Source organism: Semicossyphus pulcher, unplaced genomic scaffold (genome assembly GCF_022749685.1).
Source record: "Semicossyphus pulcher isolate SPU_LCO1_2020_fin unplaced genomic scaffold, fSemPul1.0.p SCAF_3, whole genome shotgun sequence".
Lineage (NCBI taxonomy): Eukaryota > Metazoa > Chordata > Actinopteri > Labriformes > Labridae > Semicossyphus > Semicossyphus pulcher.
In genome coordinates, this window is record NW_027211704.1 from 22,774,249 (window position 1) to 22,790,285 (window position 16,037).

At 40.4% G+C, this 16,037-nt stretch overlaps 1 protein-coding gene across 1 annotated transcript in view; it reads left to right on the plus strand.

Moving 5' to 3' along the window:
- The window catches only part of slc2a9l2 (solute carrier family 2 member 9, like 2), a 113,140-nt gene that overhangs the window by 95,947 nt on the left and 1,156 nt on the right, over window positions 1-16,037 (plus strand). The window lies entirely within an intron of this gene.

Consider the following 16,037-nt stretch of genomic DNA (forward strand, 5'->3'; position numbering starts at 1 on the left):
GGAAAGAATTTTGAGTTAGGCTGTCCAACATTAAGACCAGGGAATATGCAATGTGTCCGAGAATATGGGTCCGTGATGCTACCTTCTACATCGGGGAGCAAAGCAGAGGGTGCAGACCCCCAGTGTGTACCAGTTGACTATATATAGAGATAGACGAGGCTTCTCCACTTACAAACTTGTTGTACAAACGTAAAGCTTAAATACCCCCCATGGCAAGCGCTGCCATCTTAAGCTGATGATGTTAGGTAGACAGGTAGCAAGCCGCGCAGTGAGGAGTGACGCATACGCAAGCCAGGTAGAGTGGTTTGCGCATGGTTGCCACTGACTCCAGTCGGGTTGCCAGGTCTTATGACACATATCCCACTTATGAGGTTGAGGAAAACACGTTTGGTATCAATGTGAAAGAGGGAGGTAAGCGGGAGAAATTACAAATTGGGAGTAAAGCGGGAGAGTGGGTTAAACTGAGGGAGACTTCCGCCCAAATCGGGAGTGTTGGCAGGTACATGTCTGTGCAGAAGAGATTGGCTGTTGGAGCCATGGCATTGACAACTCACCCATTCCGCTACCCAAAACAAACATTAAACCTAAGGACAAAATGGCAAAGATCCCTCAGAACAGCTTCTTGTCTTGTAGTTATTATTTTAGTTACGTATCCTTTTGCATTTCCTCCCCTTCTCTGCTACCCTGGGGGAACAGATCGTCTGCAGGAGCCGTATTTGTCAGCAGAGCTGTCAATCATTACGTTAGAGGAGGCGGGCTTTATGACCTACATTGCAACCAGTCCGCAGGAGGTGTTTGAGATGTTTTGGCTTCACTTTTGGGAAGCTGTCACGTTGTCCATCTTTTTATACACTCCATGGTGTGAACTACTAGAACCCCATGACAGACCAGTGATGCTGCCAGACAGACTTTGATCTGCTCCTGTAGGAAAAAACACCAAATCAGAATCATAATTTGCCTGCAGTTACACAAATTATGAACATGTTCCACTTTGTGCACCAAGTGTCTCTTGTTTCCATCATGCTGTTGGGTAGACCAGCAGCTTCCTGATTTAGCCCATCTCAAGCCGAGCCCAGAGGGGTTACTATTGATAGAGGAATGTTAAATTCCACTGTGTGCCTTGAATACAAACTGTGTCCCTCTGGCTGTGTTGGGGGGGGTGTCAGGCTGAGAGGGGAGACGTGCAGCAGTGTGGACACTGAGTGTTCATTTGTGACGAAAAGCTATCCACAGTGGCCTGCAGGTATATTATCTCTGCCAAACCTGGCTGACAGCCTGCAGGTTCAGAGGACTCGCCCGGGACGGGAGGTCTGCCTCTGCATGTGTGGCTCCTGGGAGTTGAGTTGTGTGCAGTGACACTCTTAACCTGTGTGCCAGCTCTGCAGGGAGGGTGATAAAAGCTACCAGAGTGATGTCTAGACTCATTATTTTTCATTTTATGTTCGGGGAAATGTTAAATCTGATTGTTTGAATAAATATTTTACAGTCAGATAAAAAATAATCTGCAATCTGTGTGAAAGTCGAACAGGAAAAATGCAATTTGTAGGCTAAACACGTCACCACTAGTGTCATTGTTTGCCTTTTAAATTACTTAGAGGCCCTCTGGTGCATAGCAAGCAGCTCATTTGTGTTTTCTCCTTTTTTTTTACTCGTCACTTTCTATCATTATAACCATATTCTGGGTTGTACTTGTCACAGGGGGATATTGTGTACTGTAACCTGCAGTAAACAGAGTTTTAATATCCCAAGAAGCTCATTTGGGTGTCTGATGCAGTGATAACAGCATCAGACTGCATATCTGATACCAGGTATCAGATATGCATCTTAAAAAAACAACTCTGAAGGACACACCAACTCTTCTTGCATACCGCCCCACAAAGACAGAAAGGTGCAGCATTCAATTCTGAAAAAACTGACTGGTTTTGCAGCCGTCTGGCAGACTTCAGTGTTCCACCGTTTAACCAGGTGTCTGGATTTATGGCAGAGAAAGTGCAAGCCAAATGAGCGCAGAGGAGCTGTATTTCCCCGGGAGGTGCCAAGTCTTTGAATTGCTTCCATTTGTTTCACAATCTTTGAGTAGCAGAATGAGAAACACTTCAGCCTGCTGAGGTGAAATTGCTCACCATTATTCCTAATTGACAAACACCTCCTGAGGAGCGATTTCATTTCCATTAATAACTCGGGAGGACTTTTTAATAGGACTGCATCCCTTCCCTCAACTTACCGTTTAGCCTCCTGCAATGCATGTTTATATACATAATACATAATGTTTAACGCTTCCTACTGTAGGCACAGCGCACTATGGGGAACAAGAATTTTAGATAGAAGGACAAACAGCTGTTAATATAGGTACCTATAGGGAGCAGCGCAGGTAAACACAGCAGAACGTACATCAGTGTGCAAGTGCAATAAAACCAACTCCACAGATTTATTATGTACATGTCTCATTCTTTATAGTATGATTGGAAGAAGAACATGTAAAGAAATGGGTCTATATGGATTAATTATGGTCATGATAGGTTGGGTGGAGTAGAAGTAACACCTCTCTAAAGAGCACAGCTGTAAAAGCCGTACATTGTCATCTTATACTAACAAAATATAGTTACAGTTTACACACACATGCTCACAGGATTGATACAGACCTGTGTAGCCCAAAAAGCTAACCCTTACCAATAGATTATGGGAATTATTAATCAAAACAATATTGTATGAACATTATGTGTTTTGACCTCTGAGGACAATACAAACCTTCCAACCTGTGCGAGTCCAGTTAGCAGCTTGAGAAGCGACCATGTGTTCAGATCAAAAGTGAAGCGAAATTGACCCTACACGTATGTCTGCAAAAATAAAGGCCGTCATTTCTGGGTTCATTAAATCCCCCGTTCATCTGTTTCTGGTGAGCTTCAGTTTCACTGTAAATATAAGTTACACAGAGGCTGCACTCTGGCTAATTACTGCCGTATGAACCCGAAACATTAACCGTTTTTCTTGTGACTTACTAAGATTAAACAGGTCTGACCTTTGCTGAAATTTCAACATCATGATGGATTTGTAAAAAGTAAAAATGAAGCTTTCTCAGGTCTGTCCTCAAGAGGAGAAGAAAACTACTTTTAAAGTGCTTGTTTGTTGAACGGACGTCGGATCGATCATTTCTGATGCATTCGAGAAAGACGGGAAATCTAAAAGCTGAACGGCATTTGTGACACAGCAGCAAGGGAATTTATCTCAAGTTGAATTTTAGATCTAGAACAGATTGTTGGCTGAACTTGCTGCAGATGTGTGTTTACAGAAATTAATAAGAAGATAAATCATCAGCAGACGATGCTGATGGGAGCCAGGATGTCGTCACCGTGGATTACGTTCTGCCTGCTTTTGCTCTCCACATGGGCTACATTTTTATGTAGAAACTGTTAATAGAGATTAACTAGCCTGTTCTCAGATGCTGCAGTTATAAATGAAGAAAAGATGCATTTCTTGACTTGTCCTATTTCCAAATTACACAATAAAGTCGAGGATATGATTAATCATTTGGTTGGTTAATTTTGATGGTTTGGTTTTTGCTAGTCCATTAAGTTTTGGTAGCACATAAGAACTGAGAAAAACATAGTACTGGTTGGTTCAAGTCTATTTACCAACACTGTACCCTGAAGGTACATCCTACACTTGTAAGCTGTATTATGAATTATTGCTTGTAATTAATGCTAAGCCTTAGTGGAACACAGCTAAACTACATTCAGTATCACACATAAAAGGATTCTGCATTTTAATATAGTTGCCTAAATGAATGCCATGTTTCTAATTATACATAATGTATTTCCACAGACTGGTACATGCTGCTGATTTACTTTGTTAATACAACCATTTTCCCAAAACCTATTGAGGCACTAGACTACTTTAGAACTGCTTCATGAGAGAAACTAAAACAATTGCTCACTTTAGTGACTTAATATAAATGAACTGGAGTGAAGAGGGATAGAAGATTTGACTTTGTGCGAATGAGTTGATTGCAAAAACAGCCTGGAGGACTTATCTGCTCTGCAGTGAGAACGAGCAGAAAATGAGCCTGATTGTGTGCATTTCCTTTTTTTTAATAGGGCCTGATGAGGAGAGACAGAGAAATTTGTTTTGTTGGAAAAACAACGTTTACCATTGCCTCTTATTTACTGTCTGTCTCCTGCTTCCTTTCCCTCTCTCTGTGGTGTTTAGCAGCAGTCTGTCTTGTCCCAGCAGGCGCCCTAAATGAATACATCCTTTATCCTAACTGCACAGAGTTGGATCACATGAGTTGCAATGAACTTTAACACTTCATTAATCTTCTCATCTCTGCATGTCAAGTCTTTATATTAATCTCAAGCATTCGACAATGGATAGGGGCCATTTACCGGTAAAGACAATCCTCTGACAGCGACATCAGACGGATCTTCAGTTTATAGTCTAAATGTGACACTTTTATGCCTACCTTGAACTATACTATACTTCAGCTATATGTTTTTATACAGTGAGGCTACTAAAGAAAAGTTTTTATGGAACAGTATGTCACTTTTTATTTCTTCATGGTAACATCTAAGCCAAAGTATTTGTGCACCAGTTCTTTGCTCCTGTTATGTCTCCTTTTTCTCAAAGCTTCATGTCCCCCTCCTTTCTGTTCCTCTGTAGTTCACTCGCATATCCATCTGAAGAACTTAGATCTGATTCACTGAGTAGATGTAGCTTCACCTGGTGTTCCTTTGACCATTTAAATGTTCAAGCAAACGTCAGTATAGCCCGTGTCTGTCCGTGTCTTAATCTTAGCCTTGTCTCACAGATTTGTCTCCCAAGGTCACAAATAAATTAGTTGTGTGTGTGTTATAAATCAACATTAAGAGATAAGCTGCATGTTTATGTTTATATTAAGGCTTTTTCCTCTCTGTGCCACCTTAGACCATGTATATGCATTGGTTTCCTAAAACATTTTGCTTGTGTAAAAGTTGAGCAGATTTTTTTTGCCCACTTGGGGGCATCAGAAACAACACTGACATATTAGCATCTTTAAGTTGAAATTTCTTAGCTTGTTAGCAAACTTTGCATTTTAACATTTTTCACACAAAACATCAATCAGAATCAGTTTTACTGGCCAAGTATGTGGGAACATACAAGGAATTTGACTCCTGTTTTACATTGCACTCAATGTACAGACACACAAATTGACGTACTACGCTTAAAAACAAGCACAAGTTAGACAAAGGTAACACAAAAAAACAACTGTATACATACCTATGTATACAAATATATATTTGAAAGTCTTAATATATATATACATTAATAATAAAAAAAAACACAAAAGAGACAATAGTGCAATGCTGAGTTAAATAAACATACATAAGTCAAATATTCACTCTTTTTTTAGCTCAGCTTTTGGTCTCCACCATCTCCAGAAGGAAATATCTGCCTCTACATACACTGTATTTGTGATTTTTTTTTTTGTCCGACTTTGGTCTGAGCAGGCAGCATTGTTTGTTTTGCAGGGAATTTTTACTTAAAAAAGGCTTCTTGCTACTGCCAAAAATACAGTGGTGTGATCGGTAAGGATACATAAAATTACAAAATTTAAAAATACCAAAAATACTCCATAACACTGATATTAAATTCTCTCCAGATTCATCACTGTAAGTGATCCCCTTTACAAAGATATAATTGTGTGATCCATAGTTAAAATAAAAATATTGATTGCAGTGGCTTTAAAGAACTATTTTCCGTGTCCCCCAAAACCAAAACTTGCACTGTTTAGACTGATTTTATGTATACTAAGTTAAGGCTATTAATTTACTCTTATGAACAGACAGGAGAGCATCAATTTTCTTTTCTAACTTTACAATTTTTTCAAAAAAATGAACTAACCTTTTCATTTAAACATCCATTTAACTGTTCAGGCATATTCCACTCTAAAATAATGCATTAAAGGTATAATAAGTAGGATTTTTCCTTGTATTTTGTCACAACACATTCAAACTTGGCCCCTCCTCCTGGGCTCTTCTTCACCAGAAGCTCACTCTCACTCTCTCGTGCGAGAACACGCCCACCGCGCCGAGCTAACACCGACAGCATGGGCAGTTACCTTTGCGCTAGCATGCTAATCACCGGTTAGCTTGTCCTACCCGGTTTGAGGTACCTACCTGTCCACTAAAAAGAAGGCCAACTCTGCATCGCTCTTTCGCCATGTTTTACATTAAATTATATTTGTAAAAGTCTGTATTTTATTTTTCTAGGACAATCTTACTTATTATACCCTTAACTAACACAATATGTGGCCTGTCCAACTCACAGTGGATATGACTTTTACATGTTCAGTTTTATATTTCGTAGAATCAAAAGTCATTCTGTCTGTTATAGTCGCCTTCTGTGCAGAGGACATACATACGTTAGCTCTGCTTTTTATAGAGGCAGAACTTTGCCCTCGGAGACAATGTACCGCTTGTCCCTCATCACATCCTAATGACATGTGACATCTCATCTTTGTGAGTTTGAAAGTTAAATAATATTGTCGTGTATGCTGAAGTTTAAACCTTCAGTTTTCTCAAACTATTCAAGAACTCCTTCACTTTTCCATTTCAGCCTTCATTAACTGAAAGAGCCAAGGGCTTTTTATTCAAAGTTGTTTGCATACTGTTTTTTACTGATCATAGAAATAACTGGTGTTAACTAGTGTTGTCGAGTGCTTCAGGCTTTCATCAAAATTTTATTGAGGAGAGATTCTCTTAACATATCACATAACAGCTGTTTTACACAACACAACAAAACAGTCCACAGGGGGAAGGACATCTCCTCATATCATTACATTTATGACTGAAGGAAATACATAAGGCACATTTACCTCTTTTGCTGTATTGAAATTTAAATCTTGGGAACTTAACTTTTTTTTCTCCAGAAAATCCCCCCTAAAACAAGGACTGCACTGGAAAAACATTATGTTACTGCTTCAAAGCTCTGAGAGTCAGGCTAATTAATGCTTGTTAGTTTACATACAGTACGTATCTGTTTAAGTGCTCAGAGTAATTGCATCTAATTTCCTGCATTTTATACTAAGACATTATAGAATCTATTGTATAACGAATGAAGGGTATATGTTGGTGCTGCCCTTGCCTGCTTAATAACATGCTCACACAGGATAATAGAGTGTGATGTTACATAAAGCCTAATATGCTTCATTACATAATAATTTTGCATACATCTCTAAAAATGATTCATAATGCTAGGAATTAGTTTAATCCGGAGACCTTTATGTACCATATCCGCAACTTACGTCTTGTATTGAATTTTCAAACATTCCTCATTGCAGAAACAATGTGCATGCCTGAGCTTTGTAAATCAGGAATGACCTCTAGTCGATGCAGTAGCATGCCGGCATTCAGCCTGAGGCATTCATCAGGATGACTGCAAGCAGGATTCAGTTACAGTCACAGTCTGCTGAGGATAAGCACAAAGGACATGAGCACAGGATGTTTCAGATATAACCTTGTTAGGTTCTGTAAAGCAAGAGCAGGTGCTCCAAAATTCATTAACATGCCACTGTGCTGTACTGTACTGTGCTGCAAATTACCTTAAATGACAGTAAACCTACAGTATAACCATTACAGCACGGCTTTATTAAACAGAAAGCATGTCTTTTTTTGTTCATGCACAGGTGCACACAGTTTTTTATATTCCAGTTTGGGTCATTTAAATGGCAAACTCCTACTGCTTTAGCTAATAATACACATAAAAACACTTAAGCCACATCTATTCCATTAGGTGTACTCAAGCTGTAGATACGTATTAAGACAGGGTCAAGATAAGCAGAACACTTAATAGTGTCATAAAGTTGAGGAAAGGGCATATGAGGGTTTCCCTTAGAGCTTAAATACTTTTTTTATTTGATTTCATGCAAAAGACACAAAAGCAAAAAATGTCCCCTGTTGGCTGGTTCGTCCCCTGTGGGCGAAAGTGTTACAATGTCGTAGTCCACTGTTAGATAGGTACGCAAGTACACACATACACACAAAAAGCAAGGTTTCTGGGCTGTAACCTGAAGGACATATTCCTAGAGAGAAACAGAAATCGGGTAATCCGGGTAGTCCCCTGATGGTGAATGTTACATTGTTGTGTTAAAATGTCGAAGTCCACTGTTAGATAGGTATGCAAGTACACATACACACACAAAAGCAAGGTTTCTGTCACTGTAACCTGAAGGACGTGTCCATAGAGAGAAACAGAAATAGTTTGACATAGTCGATGCAGAAGTTTGACACCAGAGTGAAAGTGCTTGCGGCATGCTGGACATTGTAGTGACGTTTGGTTGACCTTCTGTCAAATGTTTTCCGCCTGTTTTCTCTGCAGCCCCTGCAGATAAACCTAATTTTGTCCTTTCAGTCAGCTGCACCAGTGTGTCATCTGTGTCAGGCAAAGAGCTTAAAAGGGCATATACAACGATCAGTTAGTGTTTTCTTTTTTTTTAGAGGTGGATGTCAGCGGGATCAGTGCTTGTTTTCTTTTACTTTAGGTTTATTGATTTAAAGACCAAAAAAGCCACGAGGACAGATCAGATCACCAAGAGTAACACATAAAAGTGCTTTCACTCACAATGATTACAGGTTTCCTGAATGTGATGGCTTAACTCCCCAATTTTCACAAGAGGAAAAGATGCTTGTGCTGTTTCTAAAGCCTAAGCGTTCAGAGATAAACACAACCTGTATTGTTTGTCTATGAATTTCTGCTCGTGATTCACATATCTGCCAACTGCAGAGGCTATAGCAGTGGACAAGTACCAATTCAAGAGCAGATGAAGACCACATGCCGTGTAAACAACTCAGCTTCTGTTAACACATTTAGAATAAGACTTTAAACCAGCCACAAGTTCACTTAATTACATCCCATAAACACACCACATCCTCAAGTGGACAGGAATTATGCAGTATTGAATAAAGCTGTGGTATACCAATTTAGCATAAAACATTGTTTTTCATTGTTCAAGTAGTAATTTTATGTCCATTATTTAACAATAGATGGTGATTTATTGTGGAATATCTCCATTGTCATTTATCTTCATGAATATTTAAGTATTTGGAGCCACTATGAAGCCCCAGTTTTAAGTTAGTGTCTGAAATTCATGAAAGTGATTTTAGTTTCTCTTGTTTTTGTTCTCATTAACTTTTCTTTATTTGCCCTTTGTGCCCTACTAACACTGAAATTATTTCCAGGTACAACATATGTTGCTGGGAGTAGAAAAACAGTTTTACTGAATCTAATTTCAAACCTTTTCAAACATGTTCTAAACATGACAATGTCATGTAATCTAGGTAGTCCTATGATCTATCTAATAAGGTGTTCCTTGGTTGAAATGATCAGAGGGGCTCGCTGTGTTGTCAGGAAGGTGCCAGATCCACATACAACCTCATCTGGAGAGTGTCGGCAGCTCCACAGGACACTAATTATACATCTCACAATGGTCTGCCTCCACTGACACCTCATTCCCTAATGACTGATTGGAGCTGGATCGCATTTCATATTTTTTAAGAGAGGCATTAAAGGAATCAATTTTGTTTGCAAATAATTTCATTTCCTCCACATAGGGACATAATTTTAATGATCAGAGAGGGCTTGCTGTGTTTTTAGGAAGGTGCCAAATCTGCAAGGATATCAGAAGTGACAAGCTAGCGTTAGCTGGTTGAGCTCACATTAGCTTGCAATTGCTCCCCTTTGGCTGCATGCCGTGCTTCCGGAGGATGTTCTGTTCAGAGTTTTATATTAATTTGGCAACAAACCACACCGCCCTTTGACTTCCTGATTATGTGTTCTATGAGCTGTATAGATTCTCAGCTGCATACATTATACTGTATATGCGAACTTGAAGCGTCCTTTTGTAGCACTATACGACGTGCATTCAGTTGATGACACAAAAAACACTTCATCACCTTTTATTCTTGTTTTTTATCCCTATTTGCTTCATGATGATGCACATACAACTTTGCATCATATTTTTATGCTTGGTGTTGATTTGCTGCCAAATCTGTAATTCATTGTTGGTATTGCATCTAGAACAGAGATTATAAAATTGACGAGACTCTCTGTGTTTATCACAGATAACATACAAAAATTCTAACAAGATCCATACACACATACAAATAAGCATGTCTGTCTCACAGTGCCATGGATAGACAGATATGAAGACAGAGAGGAGAGATGTAGCATGATGATAAATAGAAACTACATGGCTCCTTCAGTGTGATGGATGCACAATAAGATTGGTGGCAATTGATGTCAGTCTGCGGAAGGATAAGTAGAAGTGGAGCTGAATAAGTTATTAGATAGATATTAGAGGCATACAGCAAATAGGTAGTGATGCCACAGGAGACTTGTAGAAATGGATTTAGAGAGGCCAAGAGAAGAGCGCGGGAGATAAGGCTGGCCAAGGGCGAGGAAGGAGCGGACAAGTGTGAAAGACAGAATGCGACAGAGGGTTATTTTTAGCCGGCCATGCCACAAATATTGCAGTGTTAGTTTTGTTGGGCCCACTTACTCCTCAGCATCCAGATCACGGCGATGACTCACTAGTGTCTGACTGGCACCTGAAACCATCTCTGACCACAGCCAACAAACCAATGCACTGTCACATCCCCTTAGTGCCCTGACAGTCGACTGATGAGTGGTCACGGAGCCTCTGCAGCGGCATGTTTAGAGAAGTTGGAATTTGAGGTCTAAAAAATAGTTAATAGCCTCAATCTGTAACTTCTGGTGGAATTTTGTGGTTGTTTTGTGTCTTTTTTTTGTCCTTTTTCATCTATTTGTGGTTATTTGACTTTCAAGATACACCTTGAAATGTCCTTGACTATTCAGAAGTTCTGATACTAACAAGGCAACCACCTATCACCTTCCAAGGGTGTTAAATCACCTTCCAGAGCGAGTCATGCTACTGCTAACAACACCCCTGGCACCAACTACAGGCGGCTCCAGAAATATAATGTTTTGTGGTAAATGGACATATAGTGCTTTTCTAGTCTTTGCAACCACTCAAAGCTGCTTTTACACTACATGTCAATCAGTTATCACATTCATACCAGTTGGGTATGACACCGGAAGCAGTTTGGGGCTCAGTGTCTTGCCTAAGGACACTTTGACATGTAGACTGAGGGAGCTGGGGATCAATCCTCCAACCTTCCGATTGAAAGACGACCGATTCTACCACTGAGCCACAGCCACTCCATGTGAGACTACTGCCTGATCGACATCTTTACTACAGTCCTTTCTCCCTGCCATTTCATTCATGGTCACCCTGCTGCTCACTCTCTCTCACATGCTAAACCACACTATGCCTACCCCAAGCAATTCTTCAAAGGAGTAAGGCTGCTCTCATAGCAGGATAGTTTGACGGTAAACTGAGTGACACGAGTTCGGGCTCAGATCTAAGAAAAAAAAAAAAAACTTCTTTAATTTTTCCAAAAGAGAAGGAAGGCTAAAAAGTTAGCATCTGTTGTTGCGCTTCAATAAAGGTGCTATATGTAACTTTCGGTCGGCCGTTGAGGGAACTGCAGTCAGCCTTCTTGTACACGCTCGCACGGCAACTCGCACGCATGAACGTGAATCCAGGGTTTTTGTAGAAGACACACGAAACTTAACATGCTTAATCTCAGAACTCACTGTTTACTTTTCACTAATGAGATTGTGTTTATCATGTTGTCTAAAATCAACACTGTTTGTCATAATACCTAAGTTAGTATCATGTTAGCTGGCGAAGTTATTTGTCAAGCTAGACTGATAACACTGACATACACACTCAGATAGTATTTTGGTTGTCATAAGGTTAGCAAGCATGCTAAGGTAAGCCAACTAGCTCTAACATAAATACACAGCATGACTCCGGCACTGTGCTTCGTAACCAAATGGCAAATTATGCCGGCGAACCAGCAAATCATCACAGGCATCAGCGAACATGAGCCGGGCAGGGCAGGGTGGCCGGAGAGAGCTGGGATGAAGCACTTGTGCTGTGAGAGAAAAAAATGCTGCATCCAACAATATGTGTTACAGAGTTAACAACAAGCTTACAACGCGTAGGAATAAATACAGTTGTGGGTCAGTTTCAGTCTCCATGATTTGCATGGCCTGGCGATGTTGACTAGACGGGCTTTACTAGATAAAACTTTTTTTTTTTTTAAATTCTTGTGTGTACTTTGTGTTGGTGTTGTTGTGGGTGCCGGCCGTTTGTTGGCATTATCCGTCTCCATTTCACAGCTTGCGTTGTCTCGTGTTGCACACTGTTGTCTGTAGTGGCAGAGAATGAGCCATCGGCAGAGGTACTCGCGAGCGCAGATACGTCACATCCTCTTGTTTCGTGGAAAAACCATCCTAAGTGTTTTACATAAAAATCAGCCCACAGGCTGTTAGGGGCAATGAAGGAAGTTGAGGAAGGTCTCAATTTATTTCCTCTACTGTCCCTTCACACATTAGCAATAAAAAATGATATTCGATTGATGAATTTATCTAAGATCTTACATATAGCCCCTTTAAATAACAGTTGTAATTGTTCCTTTATTTGGACCCCGGCTCCCTTTCCTTGTGGATGGTGGCAGCGATTACAAAAAGTTTACTTAACTTTCGAGTATATATAACATAACACATAATCTATAATTGCTCTTGGTCTATGGCGCAATCGTTCTTCCTCAGGATAGCATTGTGCCAACAATGCGCCTGATCACACCTCATTTAAAACCAATGAGGCCCATGAGCAAACAGATGTGTATCGCAATAAAAACTGTTAGCAAGTACAGTTGTGCTGCACTGGGTGCCTTTATGCGTCCAATGTGAGATGGGACCCATGATCTTGAATTCAATCCAGTGCATCATTTCAGTGCTCCAGGTTTGAAGGAAATCCCAGTGTCACTTTTTATAAGAGCAGCACACTGTCTCAAAAGGACTAATTATCAATTTATGTAACAAAATTAAAGGATATAAAATATGAATCAAAACCCCACCATTCACTGTAAAAGGATTAATTAAAACGGTTCAATTGATAGATCTTTTTTTTGTTCAAAGTGAACCATTGCTGCATTTCTTATATCTACAATATAGCATAGTTTATTAGCACAGACAGTCTTACATTTTCCCCATGAGAATTTCATCAGGGGGTATTGAACAGCAGTGCAGCAGCTCACCTCATTTAACCACCGCCGAGGCACATTTTGATGTCATAGCACCGCGTTGAATATCATGCACTATCAGTTCATTTTCAGCTGACTCTGACTGACACTGACTGCAGTCCGTTTTACTTTGCTGCACTGAGCGCATTGTTTAAAGTTCTTTTCTTTAGGTCCTGGTAGTTCTTTGTTTCATTCCGTGGGCACAAACCTACACGTGGAACAAAGGCTTGGAATAATAAAAAAAGGAGGAGTGTTGTGTACAATCTATGAATCACAAAAAGAAGAAAGAACACTGGCAAAGCTACATTTTCTTTAAAACGTAACTGTCCTGAAAGATTCCTCGAAGCTAGAACAGACAATGAAAATAAAGATGACAGCAGTGAACATTCAAGAGGAAATTACTACTGACTGATTTTACAAGGAGCTACAAATATGTTGCATAAGCCTTCAGTCAACTCAATAATGCAGGCAGGAATCAAAAAAGAAAATTAACATTGAAGCATTACACATTTATCTAACTCATAGTACGATCACGTACGACTGCTTAAAACCACTTCACTGGGAAATGCATGTGGGATCGCTTTTGCTTTTTCTCCTTGGAAAGAATGACCTTTAGAGGAGTTGTCTCTCTTTAGTGCAAATGTTGATCGATGTTACAATCTCAACATGTGTAGTAGCTGTTTGGGAGCCCCCATTTAGATCACACGATTAACGATCTTAGAAAGGCCTTGCAATGTCAATTATTTCAGCCAATTTAATCGACGATCCTTTAAGTGCTCTGAAAAATGAACAAGGCCATATACGTAACAATTGAACAGCTGCAGGGAAAGATCTTCTGATTGGTTACTAAATACCTTCTGCAGTTCAACTACAGTTGAGAAGGTCAAGAATTCTGACTTCACTGGCTCAAATAAAATAGTTAAACCCATTTTTAAAAAGCACCAAAAGAGGCACATTTTATTAACTATTAACTATTTATTAACTAATCAAATATTTTAAATATGTGTTTTCCACATGACAGCAATGACTTTCTGGCGTAATGTACTGATCGTTGTGTATGATCATTATTTAGCATTCGATTAACTTTTCCTGCCACTTTGACATATAGATGATTTATTTATAAACTGGGGTGGTAAAAATCAGCCTCTATTCGTCTATGACATCTGTGAGATTAATGATCCATCACACTCAGTCGCATTCATTGGTGTACTTCGACGTTGTGTGCATTTGTATGTGCTGCTAATGAGTCAGAATAACAGCTTTGATCCATAGCTGTGATGCTGAATGATTTCCATTGTCATCGAAGCAGGATGTGAAAGCACTGACATATGTTAATCCATAAAATCCATAAACAGCCCCGTGTTGACATTTGCAGTGTACGTACGGCTCAGTCTTTCATGCATTGCAGAGTCTGATCTTGAGTGTGCCTCCCATAGGGAAGATGCAACACAATCTATAGAAGCCCCCACACATGCAAATAATCCCCCGCCGCACAGCCCACAGCCCACAGTGTACATCCCTTACACTGATGATGACTCAGTATTGCCCCAAAAACCAGTCACCGTGACAGTATATTACCCAGCAATGAGCAGTCTCTGGACCTGGACTTTTTTGTATGTCTCCTTTAGATTTATGTCCACAGTGAGTGTTTCTCTTTTCCCCTTCCCTTTCCTTATTCATTACCCTTTCATTTGTTACAATCTTATCATTTCCTGTTTTGCACTGTCCTTTGCCATCTGCTCCTGTTCCATCCCTTACAGACTTGTACTGTTGTGCCCTATCCTGCCCTATCTTGTCCTGTCCAATCCCGTCTCTTCTGTCCTTTTGTGGCCTGTCCTGTCTGGCTCTGTTTGCATTGTTTTTTCCTATCCCTTTACATTCTGTCCCGCCCCGGCCTGTCCGTACACTTGTTGTCTTGTGGGCTGTCCCATCCTACAACTGTTCTGTCTTCTTCTTTCCCGCATTGTCCTGTTGTGTGCCATCCTGTACTGGCCTGTCCTGTATCCTCTTGGATCTTGCCTCGAACAGGATAAGCGGGATGGATGGATGGATGGCCTAGCTTGCACTGTCCTGTACTATCCTATCACGTCCTGTCCTAGCAATCTTGACACCCATTACTCTGTCCTAGATTGTGCCATTTTAGTCTAGAAGAGTGTTCTTGTACTGGCCTGTGTAGTCCCTTCATTTCCTGGCCTAGCCTGCATAGTCCTGTACTATCCTGTCTTGTCCTGTCCTAGACAGTCCTGACTTTCTTTGCTGTGTCTCCACCTGTGCCACTCTGTCCGGGGCAGTCCTCTCCTGCCTTATTTTATCCTGTCGCATTCCTGGCCTGATCCAACCTGTTTGGTTCTATATCCAGTACTTACTACTCTTTGCTGTCCCGTATTGTTCTGTGCCCTCCAGTCTTACACTGTCCCATCCTGTCCTTTCCTGTCCTGATTCACATTGCTCTGTCCCAGACTTTGCCATGTTGTACAGAACACTCTGCCCCTGCCCTATTTCATCCTGTCCCATCCTGCCCGGTTCTGTTCCATCCTTTGTCATCCTTTATTTGTCTTATTCCATCCATTTTTTCACTGTTCGGCCCTTTCCACATCATTGCAAGTGCTATCACCTCTTTTTATGTGTTATCAGTTAAAAAAAAAACACTCATACTTCTATGTTTGTCTTTGTCTGCAGTCACTGATGAGTCTTTGTGTGGATGCCTAATTGTTGGTGTGTGTGCACCAAACTGAATCCAGCTGAGTCACCACAGCAGATCAAAGGCTTATCTCTGTGTTAAAGATGGGGCTGTCTCATTCTTCTCAGTCCACCGGGGCTGGAAAAATCAATTAATAAAAGACGGTTTGAGTGCAGAAATGTCCTGTTTGTGTTCTGACTCATCTGAAATGT